We start from the raw sequence: 24,002 nt of genomic DNA, 5'->3' as shown, positions 1-24,002 counted from the left end.
ATCTCTCTCACAAACGAACCCACAACTGCCAGAATCTCTACCTGGATGCAAGACAGCTGCCTCAAGCTCAACTTGGACAATACTGAAGTACTCATCCTGGGACCCACCCCCTCAGCCTGGGACAACTCCTGGTGGCCCACCACACTAGGAACCCCACACATCCCTATGGACCACACACGTAACCTTGGAATCATACTGGACTCCTAGCTCTCAATGAACCGCCAAATTAACCCAGTATCCTCGTCCTGCTTCCACACGCTCCAGCTACTTTGAAAGACTTTCAGATGGCTCCCCACAGAATCCAAAAAGACGGTCACCCATGCACTCATCACCAGTAGACTGGACTAAAGCAGCGCACTCTACACCGGTGTCACCCAGAAACAGCTCAGGAAACTACAGAACGTCCGCAACGCCACAGCCAGACTGGTCCTCAGCATCCCCTGCTGCAACCCCATGACACAACAACTCTGACAACTCCACTGGCTCCCTATCAACAAGAGAATCACCTTCAAGCTCCTCACACATGCCCACAAACCTCTCCACGATGCCAGAACCGGAAGAAGATCCTTCTCCTACCTCGCCGCCAAGACCTGGAACATCCTGCCCCTCCACCTCAGGCAATCTGTGTTGTTGACACAGTTTAGGAAGGACTCAGGACCTGGCTCTTTGACTGAACCTCCACACCCGGACGGATCAGTAGCCCCCTGCTCCCCCTCAGCGCCTTGAGACCCTCTGGGTGAGTAGCCACACTCTACTAACCACTGATTGATTGATTGATTGAACACCAACTGTTGGAGTATAAAGATTTGGTCATTGATAGAGAGCCAGCTTTGATTCCTCTTATATGAGAGAAAGGACATTTTCATTGTCTTCCCATTCATTGAAATTTTTCAAGATTATGCTGGTGGAATTTTGGTTTTGGTGTCTATCAGATTGATAGATCTGTATGATTTTGGTTCTGTTATCTTGCCTTTCTTGTTAGTAGGACAATGATGCTGCTGAGCTGGGAGTTTGTGGAAGAGCAGGTTTCTATGCATTGATTGAAAAGAGTCTGCAACATTTGCCCACAAGTTTGCAAAAGATTTGAACAGTTCATTTGGAAGCAGGTTTGGTCCTGTTCTTTTTTCATTTTTCAAATGTGTACCTCCTCAATCAGATGGAAAAATAACCAGTTTTTACTTTCTTCTTTAACCTGATGCCACTTTTCAAGCCAGTCTGGTACGTGGTTGATGAGTGCCTGGTGATGTTCAGGTGCCCCAGGGAAATGTAACTTTGAAAAAGTTCTGCAAGTGATCAACCCACGTAGTCTGAGAGCTTTTATAGTTGAGTACAGATGACTTTCTGAGAATTCCTGGGTCACTGCTTTCCAGAATCATTTGCTATTTCTACCTGCTGGGGTTCATACCATTTCCATTTGTGATAGAATAGGGTTTCTAATTTTCTAATAAAGTCTTATATTGTTTCCTTAAACATTTTACCTCTTGAGGAAATTTCCTTTTTATCAACTGCCACATAAGTTGTGTATGTGTTTTTTAAAATTGCATTCATCATTGACTGATTGGCATTCTAGTGGCCTTGTGCTTTTGCACATTCTTCCTCCTCAAGGGGTTTGCAGCCCATTGAGTGAAGCTTTCAGTTATTTTCTTGAAGAGAGTGAATTTTCTATTTTAGCCTTCTGCAGGTGCTGGGGGTTCTCATCGCCATCTTCATTTAGAAATTAGAGTCTTAACATTTTCTGGAAGTTCGACAACTCATTTAGAGCTTCCTTATCAACTCTTCCACATTCAATCCCGGATAATCCTTGAATTTCAAGGGAGTGGAGGGCTTCTGAAACAGGTGTGTTGTGTTGGTTTGTTAATGCCATCTTGGCGTGGCAAAAGACAGTGAGTTGTGGGTCTCTTTCGACTACCCATTGCAGTTTGGCATCTGAAAAAACTCCCCTCCACCTCCCATTGCACTAGAGGCATCTGATCTGTAATTTGAGGATCAGCTGCCTTCATGGAGATGGTACCTGAAATTCTCTTTACTGGAAATGGTGGTTGTTAGAAATGGGTTTTCTGGTTAGCTAGGGTTTGCACCTAAACCAGGCAGAATCCATCACTCTAGTCAGGATAAAGGGATTACACGTTTAAAATAACCCCTGCTCACCCCCTTGGTAGCTTAGCATGAGCAGTCAGGGTTATCTCAGAGGCAATGTGTAAAGCATTTGGATAAAACACACAGTAATACAGTAAAAACACTACAAAAGGACACCACATCAGTTTTAGAAAAATATCCAATATTTATCTGTGTAAAACAAGACCAAAATGATAAAGATACAACATACAGTAATCCACAATACCAATAAAGCAAAAATAGACTATATATACAGTTTCTTGAAGTCAGTAGCTCCGTCCGGGGTTATCACAGCTTCATGAACAAATAAATCCAAACAGTTCTGGCTGACAGCGGTGTCTCAGGCCAGCTACGGTGTCAGGAAGACCTGCAAAACAGTACCTAGCAGGGTGTTGGTGACCTCTCATTGAGCTCCGAAGAGCCAGTGTCGGCAGGCGTCAGTTCTGGAGGTCGGTGCAGGAGTCGGCAGGCCCTTGAAGTCACACGGGTAGCAGGTCAAACTCTGTGAGTTTGACGTCAGGAGTGCCGGGATCAGCAGGCATAGGGGCTGTAGTGTGAAGTGCAGCGGTAAGGCATGCAGTGCCCTCAGGTTGCAGTGGAGGCAGCGGCTCAGTGATGGTAATCCAGCAGTATCGGTGAGAACAGGGCTGGGGTGCGAAGTGATGCTGTGCTCGTTGCGGTGTTGGCAAGTCATGATGCAAGCACCATCGTCGTCTTTGCTGAAGTGCTGTCATCGTTAGACCCAAGGCTGCAGTGCGAGATGGGCCAATGCGTCGTGTGGGGCCCCTCAGGTCGCAGTGCGGGCTCGGTTAACAATCTGGAGTCGATGTTGCTGGCGTTGACGGGCCAAGGCTGCAGTGTGGAACGGGCAGTGCATCGAGTAACCTACGAGAGGTGCCTTTGAACCACAGTGCAAGCAGCGGCGTTGATGTCAGATTGGAGCGTCATCGGTTGCGGTGCAAAGCGGGATGGTGCCCTGTGTTCTCCACAAGCTGTGTCAACAAGTCACTGTGCAGGCAGCAGGGTCAGTGACGACATCGCGGAGTTGTCTGGGATACCAAGGCAGCGGTGTGAAGTGAGGCGGTGCAAAGTGTGATGCCCACAGGTCACGGTGCTAGCAGCAGCTCGCTGGCAGTGGTAGAAGGCATCATCGGTGAGACCAGGGTTGCAGAGCAAAGTGGGGTGATGCCCACTGTGGTGCCTTCTGGTCACGGAGCCGGCCGCAGCGTCGTTGACGGCATCGGGTTACCTTTCTCCTCTGTGGCAGCTGAAACATCCAGCTCCAGAAGCCGGTACCCAGAAGATATTGAAGTCTTTGATTTCCCTGAGACTTCCAACAGGAGGCAAGCTCTACACCAAGCCCTTGGAGATACTTTGAATGCAGTCCAGTCCTTTCCCTGCCCAAGACAGAAGCAGCAACTGCAGGCCAATCCAGCAAAGCACACAGCAAAGGGTCAATACTCCTCCTGGCAGCTCTTCCAGCTCTTCTTCACAGCAGGTTCCTTAGTCCAGCAGTGATCTAAAGTTCTGGGGTCTGGGCCCCAATATTTATATCACATTTTTCTTTGTTCTTTTGTGGCAAAAGTCTCTCAGCTCAGTCCAAACCAGTTCTGTCCTCTCTGGCCCAGCTTCCTGGCAGGAGTCGGAGACAGCATTGTGCAAGGGGGACAGGATCTATTCAGGTCCAAGGGAAATCTACTCCCACCACTCTAAATACAGACCAGGCCTATTCAGGCATTAGTGAAACTCCTCCCACTTCTCTAAATGCAGCCAGGTCTATTCAGCCCAGCTCTGAGTCACCCAGGAGAAGCAGGACACACCTCAACCCCCCCAGTGGCTGTCTGCAGTGAATGCACATCTCCAGCCCCTGTCACTCTAAAACCAGACAGTCAATACACAAACCAGCAACAGCACATAGGATGGCTAAGCAAGAAAATACCCACTTTATACAAGTAAGTGTGTTCTTGCGTGTGAGTGCTTCTGATGAGCCGTCACTTCCCAGGAAGGGCGCACCAAATTTACTCAACCACTGTCCTTTCCCTTTACCTTAAGAAGTTACATGGCGAGAAACTCCTCCGCCGCGGAACCCATGACGTGAAGCCATTTCTATCTTCACGTAAGCCGCCCAATCTTACCGACATTCTTCCATGCTACGGTGCACACACCTTGGTAGAAATGTGTGTGGCGCGAAGGCCTGATCATGCCTTTTTAACTTTCGAGGGGATAGCATGAATTGAGCATGTATTCCGTGTGTGGTGCACTGATTGTTTTCACTCGTGTACCACTTGAGTACGCTTGTAACAAGATAAACTGTACAGTATGGCATGTTACAAGTAACCTCCGGCATGACCAGGTAACAGAGGTTTTCACTAGTGTTACAGCAAATATGAGCACTGGTGGGGGCATGAACGTGATCCACAAATACGGGGTCACTGATGTAAACACACCTCGAAAAAACATAAGAGAAATAAGTGTACACCTATGGATGCGTTTATATTGTATTTCTTGTCTATTTCTCTTTCAGATTGGGGCCCTTGGAAATCCCGGGAGCGCCCGTTTTTGGTAAAACCGTGAGTTTTACCACACACACATACTCCTCAGGTTAGGGTACGCCTTAGCGTGCGTATACCGCCGGGGAGTTTTTTGGTCCTGATGAAAGCTTAGCTAAAATAGCAGTCACAAGCAGAAACATGTCGACCACTCTTTCACAGTAAAATCTAGGATACAGTTGGCTCACTGTAAAGGCCAGCACGTGTCCGCTTCACCTGTTATTAACGATTGGAAGCTGCCCTGTTATTAAAATAATTTCTGGGTGCAGCTTGCCATCTTTTAAAACTGCACCTCCTTTTGTTTGCACTATCACACTGTCAAAAAAACCTAGCTCCGCTGTAATTCAGACGCTGTAGCACACCAGACTCGGTCTCCCTGGTGGGAACCCCATGATGAAGCATGTCACCAACTAGGTTGGTGAGTGAGGGTTCTTTTAAAAGATAGAGGTTTTTTCCATTACACCTGCCCCTCTTTTTTGTTGTTACTTTATTTCTACACCAATAGTCACTCTTTTGTTGATGAATAGTATTTACTAGGGGAAGAAGAGTGATTTTTCTCTCCCTTTCTCTCTTGTTGTTTGTTACATAAGCAAGAAAATACCCACTTTCTAAAAGTGATATTTTCAAACACTTAATATAAAAATCATCTTTACTAAAATATGCATTTTTAAATCCTAAGTTCAGGCATACAAACTCCACTTCCTGATCTTGTCCCAATAGGAAGTTATACTTGTAAGATGTTACACAGTAGCTCCCATTCTATCCTCTGGGACAGAAAGCCTTTCAATAGTGAAAAAAGTAAAAAACTGTATTTCGCTATTAGGACATGTCACCCACACCGTTACATGTCCTACCCTTCACATACACGGCACCCATAGGGGTACATTTGGGCCTACCTTAAAGGTGACTCACATGTAATAAAAGGGAAAATTAGGGGCTGGAAAGTGGGCGCACTTGTCAAGTCGACATGGCAGTAAAAACTGACCGCGGACACTGCAGTGGCAGGTCTGAGAACCATTTGAAACGATGCTTGTGTTTACCAGCATCTGATTTACAGGCCAAGGGTACGCACAATGCACTGTACTAAGGACTTAGCAGTAAATCAAATAAGCCAATCTTGGAAACACCAATCCATAAACACAATTTACATGGAGAGCATATACACTTTAGCATTGAATAGCCGTGGTAAAGTGCCCAGAGTCCTAAAACCAACAAAAACAGGGTCAAAAACAGGAGGCCAAAAAGCCAGGTAGATGGTGCTAAATGTTTTGGAGAGCGGCCCCTTGGGTATTGTTCACTCCTATTTTGGGGTGAATATTTTCACAGTTTCTGCCCCAAATTTTTAGGCCCATCAGCTCCCAAGGGAGGCAGAAGCCACTAGACACCAGGGAAAGTTTGTGTGTGAAATGTAATTCAGCTGATGGTCTGCGTGTTCTGGCATTTTAGCTGGCTGTGTGTGGACCAGTGCTTGGCTGACAGTGTGTGTGGCTGGCAATTGGATGCTGATGGATAGACTTTATAGTGTTTGATAATGTTAACTGTTTTATTTCTCATCATCATTTGCATTTGTGATCACAATGTTTTAGTTCTCCTTTTTATTCTAGTGCAATGCTTTTGTTTACAATTGTGTCTCCTGCTTGCAGTTTCATCAGTGGTTTATCTGCAGTTTGTGTAGTTGAATCTAGTTGAATCTGTTTGGAAAAAACACGTTTTTTGCACCGTTTACACCAAATGAGTATTATTACCCTGCATTAATGTGTTTCTTGCAAATGGTGTAATAGCAATATATTTAGCTTCTGTTTTATTGTGTGTGAAATTCCTCATTGTATTTGTGCATGATGTGTATTATGTTGTCTTGTGTGTAATTTTGTGTTGTCTTTTTTAGTGGGATGTTGTTGGTGCTTGCTGTGTCTGTGCAGAGTTCGTGCTGGTGAGTCTAGCTGTCTCTGGCAAGTGAGTGGTATTGTTTTATCAAAATATTGGTCTTTGTGTGGTTTGTATTGGTTGACTTTCAGGCTACCAGAAGTTTTATTTTCCCTTTGAGAAAACCATACTTTGTTGATTCATTATTGTACACAGTGTTGGACATTGTTGGCAAATTTGTCAAGTTATTTTTCTTGGTAAGGATCATGGCTAGCCGCAGGATTACTGCTCAGCAGGTTGTTGATATACTTTTCGAGTCTTCCTCTGACCATGATTATGTGACTGACTCGGCATCTGAGGCAGAGAATGAAGTCCAAGAATCTGGCTGTGAATTTTCTGTCCAAGAGGAATCATCTGATGATGAAGCCACTCTCAATGTGGATGAAGTGCCGCTTTTAGAGGAGGACACTGATAGTGCAGCAAGAGGCATCTGGATTGCAGTCTGGGGTAGAAAGGCTTTTCATTGGAAGTGCTTGACTCTGGATTGCTCCAAACATAGTGCTGCCGGTTCTGCCTGCCTTTAGTGGTGATGCAGGGTGTTGAGTAAATACTGAAAATCATTTGCCTATACATTTTTTTCAGTTGTTTATGGATGATGTATTTTTGGATGAGATTGTTGAGCAGACTAATTTGTATGCTGAACACTATTTGAGGGACACCAGTGCCAGACTTAAGGCCACCTCTAGAGCCACCCAATGGACTACCACAAATCTGGATGAGTTGAAGAAGTTCTTGGGTTTAACTTTTTTGATGGGCTTGATAAGGAAGCCGTCACTGTCTTCATATTGGTCTACAAGTACCTTGAGGGCATCAGCTATATTTCCTGAAACCATGAGGCGTGATTGGTATTTGCTTCTTCTTCGGATGCTGCATTTTGTTGATAATGCTTAAGCATTGCCAAAAGATCACCCTGATTGTGACCGTCTTTTCAAGATTCAGCCTGTCCTTGATCACTTTGTAGATTGATTTTCAGAGATCTATGTTACAGGAAAAGAAATAGCAGTGGATGAGTCTTTGGTCCTCCATGTGGGTCAGTACATTGCATATATGGGTAAGTATACTCTAGGTAGTAATCTTGTATTTTATACATATACAGACACATATATATGCATAAAATATCTGTTCCCAACAACAGATCTTCAATCATACCAGACTTAGTATTGCCCATTTAGCCGATATAAGCGGTATACCTTATTCTATACAAAAAGGCTTTTGCCTATTTAGGGCATATGGTCTTTTTCTAGCACAATCTCATGTCTGCAGCAAAATGCTGCTGTAGATCAAAACAAGTGGCGTTGCAGATTCTACCTAGTATTTCATCGTAGAGCAAAATACGCTGCTTATTGTGGACCCTCATTATCAGCAAAGGGTGACAAAACATATCATGTGGATCTGCAAACCATTCAGTGTTTGTATCCTAACATATATTAAGTGTAGCTGGCAAATCGTCTTGTATCATACCTCAGTCAACAAAAAGTAATGAGGAGTTAAAGGTTATTTAATGACTTCATATGTACTGGGGCAGTTGTAGTTGCCTTACTTTTGTACTTAGTTAGTCGTATTGCCGACCCGAGGGTATACTATACTATCTGCTCATAGCCACTGTAAAATGGCGCCCCCGTTCCCCCTCCGTCCACGGTAATTGCCAATGGTAAATATTACGAGATCATTTCTCAGGGAGGGTTTGTAGGTCAGAGATTTCTTTCAAGCACCCTTTTGATAGAGTGATAGATGGCGAGCTGAACTGTTGGAGGTGACCAGCAGGGAGTTTGTCCTAGGTGAGTATGAGCATAAGCCCAAAGTTTTTTCGCCACAAGCAGCATTTGTAATGGGGCCACTTAAGCACATAACCAGTATTGATAACAACCATTCAGCCTAGGGAATGTGGCATTAAACATAAATAACCCTAATTTGCTTGACCAACTAGCGAACTCTAGTATGCTAAAAAGCGTGACATTGGGCATATTTGCACAAGAAGCATTAAAACATGGGGATCATGGCGCATGGATCTATGTGTCACTATATTCACTTATGTAATTGGAGTAGAACGCAAAGAGCACTAATAATCCAAATGAAATATTGCACACTGAGGCTCATTAAATTATTGGGGACAGCTACCACATTGATATGGAGCGCAATCGAACATTTTGTTAGACAGGTGGCCATAGATTAACAAACTAGATATCCTCTTACTGTTAAGATGCCCAATATGGTCATTTGCGAGCATGCATTCCCTTACGCTGTCTAGGACATGACAGTATAGGAGAACATTGATGATCTTTTCTTTTATTTTCTTCCTATAATCTCTGGTATATTGCTATTCTCTTTCAAGAGAACTTACACCCAGGAAGTTTCTTGTTTTGCACAACATAAATTGATGAAGAAGCATATATACACAACCTCAGCAATATTTGCCAGCCAGCCATCATTCTGTCACCATTAAATTTGGAACTCACTTCTGGTGCTCCATAGTAAATAAATTAGATTGCAGTGTACTACCATAGTAATTTAACTGTAATATAGTTCAAATAGCCTTAACCAAATAAAATAAAAGTTCTTATGATTATAGTGTTCTACAGATTAGGAATGGACACTAATTTATGGGCATAAAAAACAACCTGGATATTTTTTAAAGGTCCAAACCGAATGTCTCTTCATTAAGCAAGCAACGTTGGTCGTCTTAGAACATTTCCAGACTCTTATGGCAAAGCGGGTAGCCCATATGTGATGACATATCTTGCCTTTGCCATCAGTCATGGTGTTTGCGTTTGCTCTAGAGGGAGATAAGGTTAGAGTAATGAACACCTACCTTATATTCCTTGAAAACACAGCAGCTTAAATCTTGTCACCTATAAAAAAGTTAAACATTTGTGGTCCTGATGAAGGTGGATACAAGCTGAAATTTCCACTGAAACGTACGTCGACCTGGATGAGTGATATCCCAGTACAATAATGGGGACACACTAATGGTTTCTATCTACATGCAAATTGTAATTAAGATGGAAGTTGTAGATGAATATGACATGTATATTGGAGTTGCATAATAGTATTTTTTGCACTTTAAATATGTTTGGTGATTTCATGTTTCTAACTTTTGTATAATCAATGTAAATGTCGGATATAGTTTTTTCTTATTGATAAAAAGTAAAAAATGAATCAAATAAAAGAACAAAATGAACAAAAACATAAATAAAGGTTTGATGTGTATGTATCAGTGGCGGATGGCGACATTTGAACAATTGTTGTACTGCACTGTGGCGAGCGAGCCCGAACCACCTAAGGGAGGTTTGGGGGCGATTCTACCCCTGAGCAAATTTTGAAAAAGAGTGGGCAAATGGTGCATTTTCAAGCAAATTTAAGAAAGCAGGAAGAGGCAGCTGCCGCCTGCCTGGCTCCTACTGTACACTTTGTGGCCCACCCATATACCTCCGAGAGTAGCAGGCTCGACCACAGAAAGACATGTTTGTACAAATACTTCGGAGCCATGACGGGCCACGAGCCTGTCGCCACAGCACACTCACAAGGTTCAGAAAGGGAACCACAACTTTTGTACGTGGACACCAGGACGGACACACACATGTGCGTGTGGTGTGCCATGTGCAGGGATTGCCTGTGTGGGCGGCAGAGTGCAGGAATGTGCAACAGATGCATTTCAAGCCCCCCTTAGTAGATTTTATGGCCTAATTCATAAAGTTGTTCAAGGCATGTGTCTGGCTGATGATCAGTTCCACAACATATGAAAATATTATGAGCTAAAACCTTTGGACTGTCATTAACAAAATAACTGTTCAAAGGAAAGTATCACAGAACTAAAGAACTGTGTGGTGCAAATTAGACAGACACCAAAAGTTAGTACATTTTGTGCATTCACAAAGCCTGAGGAATGCACCCTCAAACTTGTAGATTTAACTTAAACCGGAATAATTCAGTCATCAATCGTGCAGAAAATGTGGGAACATGCCCAATATCTCTAGTTAATGCTGGCTGATTGTAGCAAGAGTTTTTGTGTTTATAAAAACAGCCTATGTACAGGGAAAATGCTGTAAAGAAATTATTCCACAATTTGACTAACCCTTGACTTGCATGGTGTACGCATTGCAAATGTGAGGTAATAAGAATAAGCGAGGAATATTGAACAATACCAGACAGATATGCGTTTGCATATCACATGTGTATGTTTTGCAAAAGCCACTGGGGAATGTATGTGACTATTCTAAATGTGATAAACAACAAGTCTAAATGCGCAAGCAGCACTGTGCAGGTCGGTATGGGCATCTTGATCTTTCTGGAATGGCCCTTTAGTGCGATGATCTAGTACAAAAGGCGTTTTCTGCTCCGTTCAAGCCGGACAGGGCCAAACAGTGCACCCTGATTGTGATGGGATAGCTAGCATGCCATGCAGGATTCCTCGTGCCTTGCACATTCTGAGTATATGGCCAGGGTCAGAGAACAGCAGTTTAGGGTCACTGAAACATGCCTCTTATGGAATCCGTACATCCATTTAAACTTTAGCAGGGTATGAAATCCGGTTTTATGGCAACAGTGTTGGCATTGGGACAAGGCACATACAGTGAAAGCAAAACACATTTTTTGGGTAGTGCAATCCTAGCATGGTTACGTCATTGCTAGTAAATTATGTTATTTTAATGATGTTCTGAAGTCAACAAAAGTTATGTCGCATAGACCACATAAAGACTGTCCTCTGTAATAGCTGGCAGTGCGGATATGATGACATCTTAGAGATTGTGAGTGTGCCCCACGTTACAAGTACGCACATTCCTAATTCCGGACAGACACCTTTACATTATGTGGCACTGCATGCCTTGTGCTGTGGAGCTTGAAAAGAGCCTTCACTCAACAGCAAGTGTCACCAATAGCTGCCACATAAAATTAATTCAACAGTGGCCACATCCACTCACCACACACAAGCAGTGAAAAGCCTATGATGGTCAGGCTATGCCATTTGCAGCTTTGTTAGTTTACCAATGTATCCCTGTGCTATTAGGGCTATAGTACCCAATGACATCAGACACTATACAACTCATATTTCTGCACCTGCGGTATCGTTATACCGAATGCTCAAGCTACTCAGGCCCCATTATCCCAGTGCCAAGACAGAAGTGCTGCTTTTAGCTATACAGGTGGTTGTGCTCTTCCTCTCGTTTCTGGGGGCAGGAGGGGGGGTTATAGCGTGGGTTAAGTTCCGCAATGCAGAAGACTGATTTCGACGTCAAAGGATGGGCACCCGCTCCAGAGCTGACTCACACAGCACCTCACATCTGATTTTTGTGTTTGCACGTAATCCGTGTTCTGTCCTGATCAAATGTGGCGATGTTGTTTTGTTGTTTGTAGGTTAATAGAATACTTTTTGTGTCCATTTATTTGAGGACTTTTGCTCTTGCCCTTACGAGTGGAAAACCATGGGATTGTATTGCTTGGACGTGGCAGTGGTGTCATAGGCCCATATCCCGACACTACCCTTGTGGTGCACGAGCCCTTGAACCCCACACAAGCAGCCTAACAATGGGTCCTGAATGAAGGTCATGGTTGCTATTAAACCGACACACGCACTGGATATTTTCTAACATTGTCCTTAATCCCGGCAATGGATTTTCAGGTGTGATTTCAAAATGTGCCTATTCACGTGACATTAAATACGTTACATAATGAAATGTCTGATAATTCGCCAGTAACGAAGTCGTGGCCGGCAAAACGGGCAGGTGGGTTCCAGCTGGGGGGAGGGAGGGGGAATCTATATAAAATAAAACGTACCTTCCTCTGCCACCGCATCCCGCGCCGCCTCTTCAACTCCTGCTGCTCCGAGTTCTGGCCGTTTTGGCCAGCCTCCCTCCTCCTGCTCTCCTAAGCCAATCACAACGCTGCAGCGTTGTGATTGCTGAGCGCAGGGGAGAGCGCTCCAGCCGTGCCATTTTCTCCTACATACAGGAAAAGGGAGAGTGGGTGGTCCTGCTCGAGTGCAGGGGGGGAGTGGCTTACCCACTGTTGTGGGTACTGACTGTTTGGTCGGCTCAGGGGCCGACCAAACAGTCAGTACCCACAACAGTGGGTAAGCCACTCCCACCCTGCCCTCGAGCAGGACCGCCCCCAACCAGGCACTTCTGCTTTCTCGCCGTGCGAGAAGCAGAAACATAAAATGGTAGTTTTACCATTTTTTGTTTCTGCCTTCTCGCACTGTAAGAAAGCAGTGGGGCAATGCCCCCACGCCCAAATGAAGGAGTTGCCACTGGTATGTATAGCAGTGGGTGGCGCATTGAGCTTACATTAACCTATAGCAAAAGGACATAGGTCGGGTGGGAATTTTCTCGCAGTATAGTATGAATCTTTGGTCCTGTCCAAGGGCCGTTTGGTTTTTAGGCAATACATTCCTAGCAAGAGGACACGTTATGGAATTAAGATGTGTATGCTGTCTGAGAGTAGGAATGGCTATGTCTATAATTTCAGGGTGTACACTAGAAGGGATTCCAGTATTAACCCCTCGGTTGTCCGTCCATTTTCGTGTGGGAACTTGGTCGAGGACTTTTTAACAAAGGTCACCATTTATACGTAGATAACTTCTACACTGGTGTTCAATTGTTCAGGAAATTGTTCAAGGTGGACACAGTTGCTTGTGGCACAATCCACTCTAACTATAAAGGTTACCCAGAATAGATTGTTTGCAAAAAACTTAAGAAGGGGAAGTGCAGTGCCTTGCGTAGCGATGAGCTTCTGGCTGTGAAATTTTCTGACAGGAGAGATGTCTACATGCTGACTACCATCCATGATGAAAGTATTTCACCTGCGACTGTTTGGGGTCAGGTTGTTGAAGTGTGCAAACCTATGTGCATTTTAGACTACCATAAGCAAATGGGAGGTGTCGACAAAGTAGATCAGAGGTGGGAACCTTACACTGCTGTTCATAAGGCTTACGTTTGGTATTAGAAGTTGGCTATCCATTTATTCCATTTAGCCACCTTCAATGCTTTTGTTGTATTCAAGGATTGTTCTACAGAGTCTAAGATGACATTTGTTCAGTTTCAGCAGTCTGTGAGAGGCAGCCTTGTTGTGGTGGACAGGCAAGAGTTCCTAGAGTTGCAATGGTGAAGAATGTGGCTAGATTGAAAGATCGTCACTTTCTTAATCACCTTCCTCCCACAGCCAAAAAAAGACTTTCCTGCTAAGAAATGTAGAGTCTGTGCCCAAAGAGGTATGCAGAAGGAGAGTCGTATGTACTGCCCCGATTGTCCTTCTGATCCTGGGCTGTGTGTGCCCACATGTTTTAAATTATACCACACGCAACATAATTTTTTGTTGCAACCATGAACATAGAAGTAAACTGACTGGTCTGTTTCATTTTATATTTTTTGCTCAGATTTCACAGTTCACATTAGTGTGATGTATTTAGTTAGAGCTTTTGGTTGTAGTTATAGTTTTGTATCTTTGGTTTGTAGGTTTTTTCGTATAAAAAAATGTGATGGCAGTGTGCGTGGACTGATGCTTGGCTGGTGGTGCGCGTGGAGTGGCGCCTGGCTGGCAGTGCGAGTGTAGTGGCACTTGGCTGGTGGTGTACATGGAGTGGCATTTGGCCAGCAGTGTGCGTGGAGTGCCATCTGGCCGGTGGTGTGCATGGAGTGGCGTTTGGCTGGTGGTGTGTGTTGAGTGGTGTTTGGATGGCGGTGTGCATGGACTGGAACTTGGCTGGCATTGTGCATGGAGTAGGGCTTGGCTGGCAAGATGTGTGGACTGAGGCTTGGCTGGCGGCGTGCGTTGACTGGCGTTTGGCTGGCTGTGTGTGAGTAGTGACTTGCTGCTGGTCATTACATACACTGCTAGCCAAATGCCACTGCACACCCTACATCAACCACCAGCCGGTGTGATTGCTGTGTCAGTCATGTGGGCGTATAAAAGTGATGGGCCCTTGAATGGCACTGTATGTTGATGTGAATGTTGTAATGTGCTGGGGGCGCTGCTGGCAGTGTGAATGGTCTTGTATGTGTGTCACGTATGAAAGGTGTGTGAATGGCCTTTAAAGCGGTTGATGCCTTGCCGTGGCTTAACAGCTCACAAACTATAAGTCATTGGTTCAGGTTTTTAACCTTTTAATTTGCAACAGTGCATTTCCTTTTTATGAAATCTCGTTTAAAAAAAATATTTTACGCTCTGAACCTTCACTCACCCTTGTGCCAAATCCAACCAGTATGTGTGTGTACTTGAGGAATAGTTGGTTGTGAAGTAATACTTGTCTTTTCTGTCTTTCTCTGCCAGGGTGTACATTGTCTCCACATTGTCTGTTGATGTGAGTGTTGTATTGTGCTGGGCCCGCGGTTGGCGGTTTGAATGGTCTTGTGTGTGTCACGTATGAAAGGTGTGTGAATGGCCTGTAAAGAGTTTGGTGCCTTTACGTGGCTGTACAGCTCATGAGCTGTGAGTCATTGGTTCAGGTTTTTAACATTTTAATTATTAACAGCGCTTTTCCTTTTTGTGAAATCTCTTGTAAATAAAATTTTATGCTCTGAACTTTCACTCACAATTGTGCCAAATCCAACCAGTATGTGTGTGAGGAATAGTTGGCTGTGAAGTAATATTAGTTTTTGTATGTCTTTCTCTGCCAAGGTGTACATTGTCTCTAGGGAAAATCTACTAAATCTAGATATTTTCGTAATGTAAAAACCTTGGGGAGTCCAGGATAGTGTCCCTCGCATGGATGTCAACAAGTTTTCTTTCCAACAATGCCCTGTAAACCTAAAAATGTGACGTAAGTCACACATTTTCCTTGCATTTCTGTGCCATAGTCTTCCAGAATCAGAAAGAAACCACACATTTGCCACCACCCAGTGTTCCCCCAGTTATCCTGATAAAAATGCTACCTCACTTGTGTGGATGGGCCAAGTGCCTGTGACAGGGAAGGGCCCAACACATATTGTGGAGACATCAAAATTATCTATCACAAAACAACCTGGTTTTGCTAAGTAGTCACCTGTTTTTTTGTTCAAGGGCTTGGCGACCATCTAGGGAAACCTACCAAACCCAGACAATTCTGGAAAATAGATACACTGGGGAAGTCCAAGGATCAATTACTTTAATGTCTCCACAGTACTTTTTGGGCCATTTCCTGTTGCGGGCACAAGACCTACCCACACAAGTGAGGTACCATTATTATCGAGAGACTTACGGGAATGCTGGTTGGGTTGAAGTTTGTGGCTCCCCACAGTTTCCAGAACTTTCCATTAGAGAAATGTGAAGAAAATGTGTTTTTTAGGCAAATGTTGAGATATGCAAAGAATTCTGGGTAACAGAACCTGGTGAGAGCTACACAAGTCACTCCATCCTGGATTCCCCTTGGTGTCTAATCTTCAAAAATGTACAGGGTTGCTAGGTTTCCGTAGGTGACGGCTGAGGGAGGGCCCAACATCCACAGCTATGCACATTGCAAAAAAATAGGGTCAGTTTTCAGTGGAAAAATGTGATGTGTCCATGTTGCATTTTGGACCGTTTCCAGTGGGCTTACCCACACAAGTGAGGTACCATTTTAAATGCGGGACTTGGGAGAGTTTGGGAAAACTTGGGTGGAAGTTTGTGGCTCCTCACAGATTCCAGAACTTTCCGTCACAGAAATATCAGGAAAATTTGTATTTAGACAACTTTTTAGGTTTGCAAGGGATTCTGGGTAACAGAACCTGGTGAGAGCCACAGAAGTCACCCCATCCTGGATTTCCCTAGGTGTCTAGTTTTCATAGATGTACAGGTTTGCTATGTTTTCCTAGGTGCTGGCTGAGCTAGGGCCCAAAATCCACAAGTAGGCACAGTGCAAAAAAGGGTCAGTTTTCAGTGGAAAAATATGATATGTTGCTGTTGTGGTTTGGGCAGCTTCATGTAGCGGGCACTAGCCTACCTACACAAGTGAGGTACCATTTTTATTGGGAGACTTAGGGGAGAATAGTAGAACAAGTGTGATTACCAATTGTCTTCTAAATGTCAGATTGTGTGTAAAAAAGAAGTCATTTTAAACTCTTTATATTTTACCAAATGAATTGCTGTATACCCAGTACACAATGGAAAAATCATTGCAAGGTGCAGCTCAGTTATTGGCTCTGGGCGCCTCGGGTTATTGGGGAACCTACAAGCCCAATATATATGCTTTCATTAATCTGCCATAGTTAGAAGAAGTTACAGTTGAAAATGTAGGCACAAAGGCTGTTTTTTTCAACTAAATTTCATTTGTTTTTAAATTTCAACTGTTACTTTTTTTTTTATAGGAAAACCTTAAAGGATCAACCCAAAGGACCCCTTGTTAAATTCAGAATGTTGTCTACGTTTCAGAAATGCATACCTTTGCGGCATCCATTATTGGTTTCACACCCATTTTTACCACTAGCTAGAAGTAGGTTGAAAGCACAAAAAATAGGTTATGTCCAAGTAAAATGCCAAAACAGTGTAGAACATTTTGGTTCTCTGACAAAAGTCTGCTTGTTCCTGAAAGCTGGGAAGCTGGTGATTTTAGCACCGCAAACCCTTCATTGATGCCATTTGCAGGGAAAAAACAGACGCTTTCTTCTGCAGCACTTTTTTCCCATTTTCTACCCAAAAAACAAAAGTTAGCTGTATTTTGGCTCATTTCTCAACCCCATCAGGGGAATCCAAAAACCCTGGGAACCTTTAGAATCCCCAGGATTTTGGAAGAAAAGGATGGATATTTGGCATAAATTCCTTATGTGGACAAAAAGTTACGGGTGCCTAAGCACAAACTACTCCAAATAGCCACAAAATGGCTTAGCATGGGGGGCGGCCTAGCAACGAAGGGGTTAACAAAGCTTTGTAAAGCTTGTGTTCTTGCTAGAGAAAAAGGGAAAGGGATAAAGAGAAAAATAACGAAGGTAGAGGTTCAGAAAGAAGCAGGTACAGTGTTGTATAGTCTGACATGGGTACCCACAGAGGTACAGGCAGGTACAAATAAGTGCAAAACAGCATGTGTAGACATGCCACGGATACCAAGGGCAGTAGGTAGAGAGAGCTACAAACAATCGCAGGCGCTGAGAAGTACAGATACAGACACAGGGTGAACCACAGAAATACCTACCTTTGTGGGTATATAACTTTATGACCTATCCCCTTTGACGCCTGCCACTTGGTTAGATAAAACACTATGGGTTTCTAGTATTACCCTTTATGGTACGAAAGCTTGCAGTTAAGTTTTACATGTGTGCATATTTAACATAGGTTTTATTATAACTAATTTATTTAGAATTTCTATGTGTAGGCCACACGGTGAAACAAAATTCTGTTTGCTAGCATTATGTCCTCAAATCTCACAACCTTTTCTCGCATAAAAAAACGCACTGCCTCTTCACACTTTTTTTCCTAATTGCAAAATAGTATTAGAAGCATGTGCTTTTAGGCCACACGTAAACAGGAGCAGGCGGTGCTGTTGGACTTTCCTGAACGATGAAAATACCACAATGAACTCGAACTCCTGACAGAGAGGGTTGTGCTGACTGCAGACAGACTGGAATGTTACAGTCAGTGGCGCCCAGGTGAAGCCCCTGAAGATCTCCATTGCGAGATCAGTCTAAAACAGCACCATATTAGAGAAACTTCAAGCCTGGGCATCAGCAAACACCATCATCCAATTAAATCAAATAGGTTTTTCCAAATTTACAGGCACAAATACCAACATTCTGGCCATGTCAATGCTCATAGATGCAGCAAGATGCTCTAAGCAGCTTCTTCATATTTGCTTTATAGATTTCAGAACAGCTTTCGATAACATAGAACGGGCTAGGTTCTGGAGGAAATTGCGCCACTGGAATGTCACGCGGTCACTCAATCAATCAATCAATCAATCAATCAATCAATCAATCAATCAATCAATCAATCAGTGGTTTATAGAGCGCGCTACTCACCCGTGAGGGTCTCAAGGCACTGGGGGGAGGGGGAGAGCAGCTCCGGATCGGTAGAAGAGCCAGGTCTTGAGGTCCTTCCTGAACGTGTGTAGGGTCGGGGCGCGTCTGATGATCACAGGGAGCTCGTTCCAGGTTTTTGCTGCGATGTGGGAGAAGGATCTCCCGCCTCTTCTGTTTCTGGGGATGCCGGGGACCTCTGCCAGGGCGAGGTCGGCGGAGCGTAGGTTCCTCTTGGGTACATGGAAGGATACTCTCTCGTTGAGGTATTTCGGTCCGATGTTGTTGAGGGATTTGTAGGCATGGGTGAGGAGTTTGAAGGTGACCCTCTTCTCGACGGGGAGCCAGTGGAGGTCTCATAGGTGTTGGGTCATGTGTTCGTGACGCAGTGCCCCGAGGACGAGTCTAGCCGCGGCGTTCTGGATGGTCTGGAGTCTGTGCAGAAGAGTTCTGATGATTCCGGCATATAGGGCGCTTCTGTAGTCCAGTCTGCTGGTTATGAGTGCGTGGGTGACAGTCTTTCTGCAGTCGGGGGGGATCCATTTGAAGGTCTTGCGGAGGATGCGCAGGCAGTTGAAACTGGTGGAAGCGACGGCGTTGATCTGGCGGGTCATGGAGAGGGAGGAGTCGAGGATGATGCCGAAGTTTTGTGCGTGGTCTGTAGGGGTGGGTGGATTCCCGAGGGCGAGGTGTTGTCCCAGGTGTAGGTACAGGGTCCCAGTATGAGGACCTTAGTCTTATCTGAGTTGAGCTTTAAACAGCTGTCTTTTATCCAGGCTGTCACGTTCTTCATTCCTTCCTGGAAACAGAGTCTGTTGTCTTTGGGATTCTTCATGAGTGAGAGGATAAGCTGGGTGTCATTGGCGTAGGACATGATGTTGAGCCCATGCTGTCTGACGATGGCGGCGACGGCGGCCATGTAGATGTTGAAGAGCGTGGGACTGAGCGATGATCCTTAGGGTACTCCGCAGTTGATGTCGGTGGGTTCTGAGAGGAAGGGAGGGAGTCTGATCCTCTGGGTTCTGCCGGACAGAAAGGATTGGATCCAGTCGAGGGCGGCTCCTTGAATACCCGAGTCATGAAGTCTGGCTGTGAGCGTGCAGTGTGAAACGGTGTTGAAGGCTGCGGAGAGGTCTAGGAGAATGAGGGCCGCAGTGTGTCCCTGGTCGAGTAGCATGCGGATGTCGTCAGTGGCGGCGAGGAGGGCGGTCTCGGTGCCGTGGTTGCTGCGGAATCCAGACTGGGAGGCGTGTAGGATGGAGTTCTCTTCGATGAAGGTGGTCAGCTGGGCATTTACGAGTCTCTCGGTGACTTTGGCCGTGAAGGGGAGGAGAGATGGGCTGGTAGTTTTTGAGGTCCGTTGGGTCAGGCGTTGGTTTCTTGAGGAGGGATTTAACCTCTGCCCGCTTCCAGTCATCTTGGCAGATGCCGGATCTGAAGGAGGCGTTGATGGTCCGTCCTAGTTCGGTTGCGATGGTGGTGGCGGCCCTGTGGAATATGTGCGGAGGGTAGGGGTCCATTGGGGCTCCTGAGTGGGTTTTCTTCATGGTCGCGGTGATGTATTTGACGGTGGCGGGGTCGCAGGTTGTGATGGTTGGCTTACCGGTGGCGGAGGGTGTGGGATGGTGGTGTCCAGCATCAGTTTGGTGAAGTTGTCGTAGAGGACCTTGATCTTCAGATGGAAGTAGGAGCTGAGCTTGTTGCAGAGTTCCTGGGAAGGTGTGACGTCCGTGGCTTCGCTGGTGGGTTTTGCGAACTGCTGTATGATGTTGAACAGTTCCTTGGCATTGGTCACGTTGGTCTGGACCTTGTCTCATATGAAGGTCCGTTTGGTTTCTCTTATGAGCTGGTGGTATTCCTTCAGGGCGCTCCTGTGGTTGTTCCGTGCTTCCGTGGTTTTCTGGTTTCGCCAGGTTTTCTCTAGGCATCTGCAGGAGCGTCTTGCTTCTTGTAGTTCCGTGGTGAACCAGGCGGCCTTTGGAGGGCGTTGTTTGGCGGGGTGGCAGAGGGGTGTGAGCTTGTCGGCGCAGCAGGCAATCCAGCGGTGAAGTTCATTGGCTTCAGAGTTGGTGTCGGTCGTGGCGCTGGGAGGGTTTCGGAGGAGGGTGGTGTTGAGGTGCTCCTCTGTGACCTTGCTCCAGTTCCATCGTGGAGGGCGCGGGCGGCCTTGGGTGCGGAGGTGGGGTTGAAGGTGAAGTGGACGCAGTGGTGGTCTGTCCAAAGGGGTGGTGGTGTGGCTGAAGCGGATGTTTTTCCCTCCCACGAAGATGGGGTTGAGGCAGTGTCCAGCTCTGTGGGTGGGCGTGTTGACCAGCTGCTTCAGTCCGAGGTTGTCGAGGAGAGTCATGGTGTCAGGGTCGTTGCAGTTGTCGAGGTGGAAGTTCAGGTACCCGAGTAGGATGTAGTCCGTGTAGGTGACGGCATGGGGTTCAGCGAGCTCGGCGATGATAGTGGCGGGCTGGGTGCGAGGTCCTGGTGGTCTGTAGATGAGGGTGCCACGTAGTGTGGTCCTGAGGCTGGTCTGGATCTGGAAGTGGAGGTGCTCAGTGTTGGAGTGGGGGGTCACTCGTACTGGATGTGGAGAGACGGAGGGGGGTCTTGTGTGCGATGGCGAGTCCTCCTCCTGGGCGGTGGGGGCAGTCCTTTCCCTGGATCTTGTAGCCGTTGGGGATGGTAGTGGCAATGTCGGGCCGGAGTTGGCGTTGCTCCAGGTTTCAGTGAAGAAGGTGACGCCTGGCAAGAGGGTGTCGATCAGGTCCCAGATTTCTACAGCGTGTCGGTGCAGGGAGCGCACATTGAGGAGGATGCATGTCAGGGTTTCGGTGGTGAGTGTGTCAGGCGGGGCTTCGCCGGCTGTGGGAGCTATGTCGATGGTGAAGGATCTGTGGCAAGATCTGCACGAGAACTGTCCATGGGTGGTGTTCGGCGAGGATCTTGCGCAGTCGGTGTGTCTTCTGGGATTAAGTGCGTGGAGGGAGGTTGAGTCGTAGCGGTGGGGCCTAGTAGAACCAGGGTCCCTGGCGTTAGTCGCGGTCGGGTCGGGACGCGGACGGGCGCAGATTGGCTTGCCTAAGGCGTGCCTTCAGCACGCCAGCGGCGTGACCGTGCAGGGGCCGCCATAAGTAGGGGATGTGGGCGGGACTAGAGGAGGGAGTGGGATCGGGGCAGAGTCGGGGGGAGGGGCAGCAGCGGTGGGGAAAACTGCAGAACCTGTGGCAAAAATGAAAAAGACAACAAACACGAAAAATAATACACACTAAGCTCTCAAACAAGAAATTATACATCAATGAGGCCACTCGGGCACTCGCAGGGATGCCGGCGCGAACACCGGAGACAAGAGGAGGGCCCTTGCAGAGACGCTGCAAGCAGAGCTGCTGGGGAGAGTGCTGGCCTGCACCGGAGGTCTAGGTATCACACTGATGGACATGCTGATCCTACTTTTTTTTTGCAGAGTTTTATATAGCGCGAACTTGACCTGAATCCAATCAGGTATCAGAGCGCTTTACATAGCACCAATTATGTTACATTACATGAGGACACACATTCATTTTTTGTTAGGCACAGGGAGATTAAGTGATTTGCCCAGAATCACAGGATGTTTACCGTCATTACCGAGACTCGAACCCAGTCCCCCAGGTCCAAGGTCGAGCGCCCTAGCCGTTAGGCCAACTCCTCTCCCTACACACACATGGTGAAGCTGGGCTAGGGCACACACCTCTCCAAGCGAATGTCAACCACCAAGGAGTTAAAACGGGGGAGGGTGTTTGCCCCCAGACTCTCAACTCTAGCAGCTCGCTTTTCCCTAGGCAGAGGGGCACAACACTATTCAGTTTTTTATATGTGGACGATGTGGTCCTGGTGAACCACACATAGGTGGGCGTTCAAAATCTTCTAAATGCATTACAGGCATACGCAGTGGAGAACTTCTTGGAAGTAAATCTTGAGAAAACAAAAACAATGAGCATCAATGGCGGTAGGAAGAAACCCCCTACCTGATATCTGGGGACTACACGGATCCAAACCACAACAAACTACAAGTACCTAGGCATAGAAATTTACAAGGGGGGCCAATTCGCCATGCAGAAAGAGGCGATCAAAAGAAAAGTAATGTACTGGCAGTGATGCTGAGGAGCCTCAAATTGAAGCTGACAGGCCCAACACTGTCAACTGACCTCTGAGTAGCTCAATCAAATATACTACCATCAATCACCTATGAAGCAAAGCTCTGAGAGGCAGAGGCTCTAAGACTCTAGACAGTACACAAGTCAAGGCTTACAGACTTATATTTAACATTTCAAACTACTCCTCGGCGGCACGGATCCGGTTTGAGTTTGGTCTAACAAAACAGTCCTTGGCAAGGCAAGGTGCATTCATTGTCCTCTGGCATAAGATCAGCAACATTGCTCCTAACATCCTGAATCACCTTTTATGGCAAGAGTTACAGCATCAGAGCATATAGCCTGCCAGAAACTTTCTCCAGGAATTCCTCTTAAACACTGGGCTGTCTCAGGCCTGGGACATCCCAACCAGTCACACCGTCTTCAAAAATCTTGTTTGGAAATCAATAAAAAGCCTCTCACTGGAAGAAGAAAAGGCCAGGTTCTCAGGCCACAGTCCCGCCAGGATGACGATAAACGGCTACGGATCACTTAACCTTAGAAAATACTTCAGTCTAGGTTACCCAAGAAGCGTAAAAGAAACGTTCTTAAAACACCATTTGGGGATACTCTCTTCCACTTGGGAACAATTCTCAAACTGCTTCCGACTATGCGGCTCAGCCTCTGAAGACCTGCTGCACCTAATATGCATGTGCAGCAAACTGAAGGATGAAGAAATCCGATTGCTCAAAACTAAGTTCAACTCAATAGGGATCCGCATGCGGAGACAGGCAGTGCTGGCCAGCTTCAATGCAGAGGATCCACAGCTCATCTGCAGGCTGGTAAAATTCCTTGTGCTGGTGGAAAAGAAAATGCCAAGAGCCAGCAAACACACTTCACCATCAGCCTTTGCAGCCACTACGGAAGCAAGAGACCTCTAATCTACAATCCACAACTGGGTTCACAACCACCGCACTTTATTTCCCGTGATCAAGCCTCTAAATCTAAATCCCTTCCCAGACAGGTCAATAGGAAACTCACTACCTTTTTTTCCTGAATGCATCACACTTTTGCACCTTCTATTATACAAGGAAGAGTCGGAACATTGACAAATCGCCTTCCTTACTATGTAACTGCAGCTCAATATGTTTTTATTTTATGTGTGGTTTTACGTATTTTATGCATTTTATCCTACTTTTTAGAATGTGGCTGTATTGCACTGGTCTTAATCAACTACGCACAAATAAATTACTTAGTTACTTATACATATCTGATATAGAACCTCTACAGAGTTCTATACCAGATAAATGCTGGATAATTCTCCAGCATATCATTGTCCTTAATACCTGGAGGTGCCATTAACATACCAGGATTACATTCAGTGGTTGCAGGGTGGCATCACCGATCGTTTTACACTGGGTAAA

The sequence above is a fragment of the Triturus cristatus genome, chromosome 4_2 (genome assembly GCF_964204655.1).
Source record: "Triturus cristatus chromosome 4_2, aTriCri1.1, whole genome shotgun sequence".
Taxonomy (NCBI): Eukaryota; Metazoa; Chordata; class Amphibia; order Caudata; family Salamandridae; genus Triturus; species Triturus cristatus.
This window is presented reverse-complemented; position numbering follows the sequence as displayed.